Below are 7,385 nucleotides of genomic sequence, written 5' to 3'. Positions count from 1 at the left end.
AATTGATGGAAAAAATTATATTTTTTGCAGTTACCGTCGGATTTATCGGCGGAATACTCCAACGATAACGAATCATCCAAGTTATTTCTTAAAATTAAAAAAAAAATTGTCAAATTTACCGTTGGACAATTCGACAGTAAATAGGTGCGAACTCTGAATGTCTGGCGCAAATGTTATCATAGGAAAAAATCCGCTGGTAACTGACAGCAGATATTATAGCCTAAAAATTAATTTTCCACCGCTAAACTGCCACAAGTTACTAGCGAACAGCAAAATCCGACGGTAAATATTTATCAGCGAAGTTTATACCATTGGATTTAATCCGACAAAAAATCTGACATACCGTCATATTATTTTTGTTTTTCACCGATAAATTCGATGGTATTCAACTTTTTTCTTATAGTATTATAATATTCTTAATCTTATGTATCACTACCACAAAAACGGAAGATAGCAGCGGATAATTAGTAACTGTTTCATTCGGTGATACTTCAACCTCCTTTTCTCTTGATCTTGTTTTTCTTTTATTATCGCTTACAAGAGCCATAGCCCAATGTCTCTCCTCATCCCTCGGGTTCTCTTGCCACAACATCCTGCCACCATCAAACTTGACCTTTGATGCTGCCAATCCCATTAGACGCACCCTTTTTTCTCTTTCCTCTCTTTGAATAAATATCCTCAAACCTTACTAACCCTGAACCTTCTTTCCCAAGGTACCATCGATGCTATTTTTGCTCGTTCAGACGAAGACAATGACACCGGGCTCTTTGTTTTGTCCTGTTTTTCAGATTTGATTGCCATCTTCTCCTACTCCTACGTGGTTCAAATCTATTGTAGCTATATAGATTTCTAATGAAGATATTGGACTTTATAAGGTTAGTTTATAGTGTCTTCTTTATTGGATTTTCTCAAGCAAGGGATCGATAGCGGACTTACTGGCCACCTCGAGGATCCTCTTGCTCCTCCTTGCTCTTCTCCTTCTTAGCCTCAACCTTGGTATGCAGGTACATAAACATGATGAATTTTTATTCTTTTTCATTTGGGTGTGCTAATATGTGCCTAATTTGATTTGGAATTCAGTTTTACGAATTAGGTATTGTTTGAAATTTCTTGAAATGTTAAGAAGCAAGCTGTAACTTAGCTAACTCTACTGTTGGCTGTTTTTAATTTAATTCCTTAATTATTATGGTTATTAATATCAAAAGGTTTAATTTAACTTGAATTAGTTCTTGAGCTTGAGCTGCACCTGAATTTCTAATGATATGAGCTCAATCATGGAATTAAGTTCACTTTTCATTGAGCCCAAGATTGAGCTGAGCATATCGCTCCTAGTTAGGAGCTATGTTTTTAGAGCTAAATGTGGTTTTATTCTATAAATAACGTATTAATTTTTTATCTTATTTTTTGTTTTCCAGGACTGACTATAGTGGATTTGCTAATGGCTGATGTCAAGGTCTTGGAGGCATATGCAGGTTACTTCTATTATTTGTCTAAGATGTGGTATAGGCCCTTTCTTAAAGTTTATGACCCTCAGGATGTTGCTCACTACTTCAGTTCCAAGGCCCATGTCGTGGGGCTTCAGATTCTTGAGGTAGTTCTCTTGACAGTTTGAATAAATAAACATAAATCCATATCATTTGGCTAGGTGTGCTATGTGCTAAGTTATATTAGGTGAATTTGACATTAAATGATATTTTTTGGCTCTTTGTTGAAGTGATTCCATATTGATTTATATTTTATACTGGAAGGTACCCTCCTTTGCCGCTACTGTGATCAATATTTGAACTTCGGGGATTAGAAAGTTTCTACAACTAAGTTCAAAAGAGGAGTTGGATGATAAAACTTCCGATTATAATTTTGGACTGAAGCTAAAGGAAACAGTGCTTAATCTTGGCCCATCCTTTATAAAAGGTGTGGAATTTGATCTGTTTAATATCTTACTATAATTTTTGAGTTGAGTTTCCATCATGATTTCATTATCATGCTTTACATGATTCTGTTAGTGCATATTGCATAAAAATTGGTTTCTTCATTTATGTCATACATTCATAAGGTTAACAATATCCTTATTACATTCATTTGATTGGTGATGCAGTTGGTTAGTCCCTTTTCTACAAGACTAAATATCATTGGTGTTGAGATGTCCAAGGTTAGATTAAAAACTATATCTCTATTACTATTTTTTTTATTGGTGGACATTTCTTTCTAGCAATGAATTCCAAAGGAAAGACCAATGAATTCCAAAGGAAGGGCTTATTATTGGTTATGAGCAGTCATAATCTCTTGTTGGATGAAGATAATACATGGTTATAAGTCAAATTATTAGTGACTTAGTGTTAAGTACGTTCTTTAGTAGTGATAATAATTTAAGTGTAAAAAGGTATTTTTGTTTTCTATCTTAGACTCATATGGCATCTACCTCTGACTCTGTGCTGAACTCTTTTTCTTAGGCCATGTACAAGTACACCATAATTCCATTTCAATGTGTTTGTAATGCTATTTACATTTTGAGATTTTAAAGTTTGGATAACTTTCTTGGCAATTTATCCTTATACTTTCTTCTTGTAGGCATTGTCTCAGAATTATACTTTTTCTCAGAATTGTCACTCATTCTAATACCATGTTTATTTTTAAAGAATAATTTTGCTCACAATTGTTAGTGCCACCAATGGTCACAATAGCAACACAACTGTATCTTTTAAGATAATTACAAGATGTTTGTGAAAGTAACCCTTTGCTGACTCCAACATTGCTACTGTCACCCTAAACCTCGTCCCAACCGCAAAGAAGAGGAGCAGGGGTGCTATTTGCACCTTCACCGCTGCCCCGCATTGTCACTGTCGAGAAGTAGAACAAGATAGAGAGAGACACGAAGAAGAATGACAAAGGCCACCACCGCTGCTACTGTCGTCGCTGGGCTCGCCGGAAGCTGCCGTGACCACTACTAAGCTCCGCGCTGTCATTGGAGTCACTGAAGAAGGTGTCTTTGCTGCCTCTTCGGTTTAAGTCCTTCGCTCAACTTGTTTTACTTCCACTTTTACTCTACTGTTATCCTATTTCTTCTACCTTGTTTCCATTCCGTTCTTTGTCAGTTATCGAAACTGCAATTATTGTTGTTTCCTGCCAGGGTTGCTATTCAGGTTCTGTACAACTCGCCCTGTCTCCATTTATTTTCGGCCGTTGCTCAGCCATCACCAAAGCCCTCTGCCGCCGAGAGCAAATACTAGAGCTATTGATAATAATTTTGGTCTGATCTTTTCTTTGATTCTAGTCCATTTACATGTTTTTATTGTCTTTGCCATGCTTGTTCTGAAATTTTTGTATGTGCCCTTGTATTGGGTTTCTTTAAACTATTTCAGCCACTGTAATTGTAATTTGTAAATGACGCGGTTGCTATAAGAGGCGTCGGAGCTGTTGTTGTTTCCATGGGGATTAATGCTATCGCTGCTGCCATGAATTAAAAAGAAAGGAAATTGTCATGATAAGTCTATGCGAACTCGGCTAATCAAGGTATGGGGTTTAATTTAAATAATTTTAATTTAAGAATGCCCACAAAGTTTACTGAATAACTGTAAATAGATTTAATTATTGTGGTAATTAATTGGTAATATGAATGTTGAATTGTGGCTGCGAATGTTATTGGAATGGTTGAGATTTGTGATTGGGATTGTGATTGAATTTGTGATTGAATTAATTGTAGTTATGTGTAATGTTCTTTCTATTAGAAATACCATGAATTAAGCAAGGTATTTTGCTAGAAGGGACATCACAGTAACTAGTGTCTTTAATGATAGCATGAAGTGTTTGTATATATCCTTTTCAATAGTGCCTGATTTTGGGGCAAATCACTTGATTATGGTGTTAAGATCTGAACTTTTGATTCTAAAGTTAATTCAGTTTGTGTTTATGATTTTAGTCCTTGAATTAATTTAATGTTATCATTCTTTCAATTGGTGTAATATGTTTCTGGAAATGACATAAATACCTTTCGAATAGTTACTTGTGTTTACAGTGATTGCATTGTGTGTGCATTTGTTGTTGAATATTTGAAGCTCTCTTTGCTTTTTGCCCGGTTTTGTGACTTTTCAAGTTCAAATTTCTAATCAGGAAAATGGAGATATATTGTTTTTCCCTTGTTACCTTTTCACTTTGAAGTCTTGTTCCCCTTTGTTCAAACTTTATAATGCAACTGAGAAGTTGCGGTGTGTTGTCCCTCAACAGCATTTGCTTTTGCTGACTATCATCTATTCTTTCAAAATAGAGGGATACAGTTCAACAGTTGTAATGATAATGGAGGAGAATAAATGACATATCATAAACAGGAAAGTGGCTAAAGGAAAGGGACAATAACAAAATTATCAATCCATACTAGTGTTTGTAATTCTTTTTTCATTCTACAAAATTTCAAGGTTGCTCACCTAGCCATGGCTAGTTTATATCAGCTGCCTGTGTCTAATCTGTGAACTAGTATTTTCTTAGTCATACTTTTTTTAATAATGTGTTATAACTTTGTGTGGCTTTTGCAGTGTTGAATGTTGGAGAACTTAGTTTATGCATTATCCATGGAGGGACTGATTTTTAGCTATTTTTTTCTTTCTCGCTTTGCCTTAATATGTTTGCCTTTCTGTGAGAAAATATAGCTTAAATTTATCAAATATCTTATTTATGTAAAATTTTGGGCAGTCTAGTAGTTGGCCCAGTTGGCAACAAAAACTGAGAGGAGAGAAATGAATGAAAAGATATGATGAGCCATCACACAAGATTGATTCAATCAGGTGTGTCAAGTTCAATTCTACTTAGCATGGGGACTTATCCATGCTTACTGTGTAGAACAGTACTTGTATTTCTCTTTTTGGTAATCACTTTATCTCCTTTCAATTTTGCGTTGTTAATGTTTACTACCCCATCTCAATGTAACTGGTTAATAAATGGAATGGAATCTCTATTCACTCTTTTAATTTTGTCAACAGGTTGTGTTTTATGGTGCATCAGTTTCTTTGTATATTTCAACAACCAAGTAATAAGTCCATCCTTAATTTGTAGTATTTGCTTTGATGTTGTCAGATGATATATGTTTTTAGTCCAATTATGTAGTTACTCTTTTTTTTTTCAAATTAACATAGGCACATCTGCAAGCTGAGAATAAAAAGTCTAAAGAATCAGCAATTAGAGCTTTCTAATCCATATTTGAGAAAGAGAAGGCAGGGCGAGTGCGATATTACAAAAGAGTTACCACATATAGTTCGAGGTTATTATAACTTAGGCTAGTATTATGGTATTTTGAAAAACGATGATGATATCATTAAAAGTACTTATGACTTAGACTAGTATTATAGTATTTTACAATGATGATATAATGTGATTGAGGATCTTACATAATACTTTATAAATCAAATTTGATGGTAAATGTTCAGTTAGTTTTATTTAGTAATTTGATTCAAATAGCTAAGGTTATTTATTGACACTAAATTAAAAAATAGGTGAAATTAATTTCAATGCAACATGAGAAAAAATTGTAAATAAAGAATTGTATAATTACAAAAAATTGTTGTCAAAAGTTACAGAAGGCTATAGTGTTAAAACCATTGCCAAAGGCAGCTACAAAATGACAATGGTATTAAAACCATTGCCAAAAAAAAAAGACATTACCAAAGGCAACGCTTTTAAACCGTTGTCTTTATGAATAACAAAACTACAACTGCTTAAAACCGTTGCCTATTCAGTTATGGTTTTAAACCATTACGTCATGCAAGAGACCGGTTCTAAACCGTTGCCTAACCAGTAACGGTTCTAAACCGATCTTTAAAAATTGTTGTCAAAACTGTTGTCTATACCAGTAACTATGGCAACAGTTTTTTTGGTTGCCGTTGCCTTAGGTAAAAAACCATTGCCTATGAGCATTGGTAATGGTCACATATACCACAGGTCAAAACTCGTTGCGAAAGCATTGCCTAAAGTTTTAAGAATGGTTTTTCAATCTATAGCAACAGTTTTCGATCATTGCGAAAAATCCTTATTTGTTGTAGTGCAAATTATTTTCTTCTATTGGTGTTATCAATTTTTTTTCAATTATACAAAATTATGATTTTATATATTTAGTGCTCTTTTATACATGTATCTTAAGTTTAATCAATTATGATGTAAAGAAAATAAGTTATAGTAAAGAAAAATGATACAACATATAGTAGTTTAGCAATTATTTTCAAAATATAATGTAAAAAATTGCGATAGATTAAAAATTGCTGCATTTTTTTTAAAAAGCACCCATTATAATTGTGGCAGTTTAGAACCATCGCAAATTTTTTTAAAACTAGTAAAGAAAATAGTGGCGGTTTTAGAACCGCTACAAAATCAATTATCTTATTAGTGACGGTTATATCAACGGTTTCTAAAAACTACTACAAAATCTACTGTCTGCGCTACAAATCAGAACGGTTAACGAAAAGCTAGAATTGGGTTTTAGAACAGTTTAAAACCGCTGCAAATATCGAAAAAACCACCACTAAAATTATTTTTTATTTTGCGGCGGTTATTCCAGTGGTTAACTTAAACCGCCGTTATCCATTTGCTTGCGGCCTATTTTTCGGCGAATATTTAACCGCCACAATATGTTTAGCGACGGTCGAAAACTACCGCAATATTACCCTAGAACCAACGCAATCTGCCGATAGTGTTTTAGTGCTTACCTAATTTTTTATTTATATATATAACTTAAATCAACATATATATAGAACATGATGCAAGATAATTCATATCGACCATATGCCTTTATATTACACTGGAAGAATAGCATGCAATTCATCAAACTTTAGAAATTTATAATACCCCCTTTCTTTTTCTTTTGTATAAAAAAAATTCCACATTCGCAAGTTGAATCACAATGCATACAAAATCCTTATGAAGTTATGATGAGTATGCCAAATTCATATGCGTATGTGCAACGTCAATTATCAAGCAATTAAATTCTTTTGATTTTACGAATCATTACTAGTGCAATATTTAGCATCAAATCCCAAATCAAGAAAGAAAATCGGTATAGATTTAAATCAAAATTTAAATCAAGATTCAAGCACGAATAAAATAAATTTATTTATTATTTGTCGATACTTCAATCGTGAACAGTTTTGATATCACTTCTTGAAATTCTTGAATTCTTTAATCCTAGAATAATATGTTAAATTATTTAAAAAAAATAATAAAAGCAAAAACGTACTTGAATTCTTGTAGTTATTTAATTTTGCTCAATCAAATCTATTAAACCTTTATTTTAGGTTGAATAATAACTCTTTTATAGGATAATGGTTACAATATGATTTTGATGTATTGAAGTCTAAATTTCTGGAATTTTATTTATATTTCGTTATTGATTTTCAATAAATCCTGAA

At 33.0% G+C, this 7,385-nt stretch overlaps 1 long non-coding RNA gene across 15 annotated transcripts; it reads left to right on the top strand.

Moving 5' to 3' along the window:
- On the top strand, window positions 457–5,407 carry LOC107623975. 15 transcript variants are annotated; one of them, XR_002355483.1, is made up of 8 exons: window positions 457–1,004; window positions 1,416–1,591; window positions 1,749–1,911; window positions 2,096–3,247; window positions 3,360–3,510; window positions 4,684–4,775; window positions 4,971–5,017; window positions 5,124–5,407. It is a non-coding gene; the product is annotated as an uncharacterized LOC107623975 (long non-coding RNA). The 15 variants fall into 15 exon arrangements; XR_001616708.2 differs by having other exon boundaries at window positions 4,684–4,855; XR_001616704.2 differs by having other exon boundaries at window positions 4,527–4,775.

Source organism: Arachis ipaensis, chromosome B10, assembly GCF_000816755.2.
Source record: "Arachis ipaensis cultivar K30076 chromosome B10, Araip1.1, whole genome shotgun sequence".
NCBI classification, from domain to species: domain Eukaryota; kingdom Viridiplantae; phylum Streptophyta; class Magnoliopsida; order Fabales; family Fabaceae; genus Arachis; species Arachis ipaensis.
The sequence above is the reverse complement of the archived record's forward strand: the minus strand, read 5'-3'. Positions and strand labels throughout refer to the sequence as shown.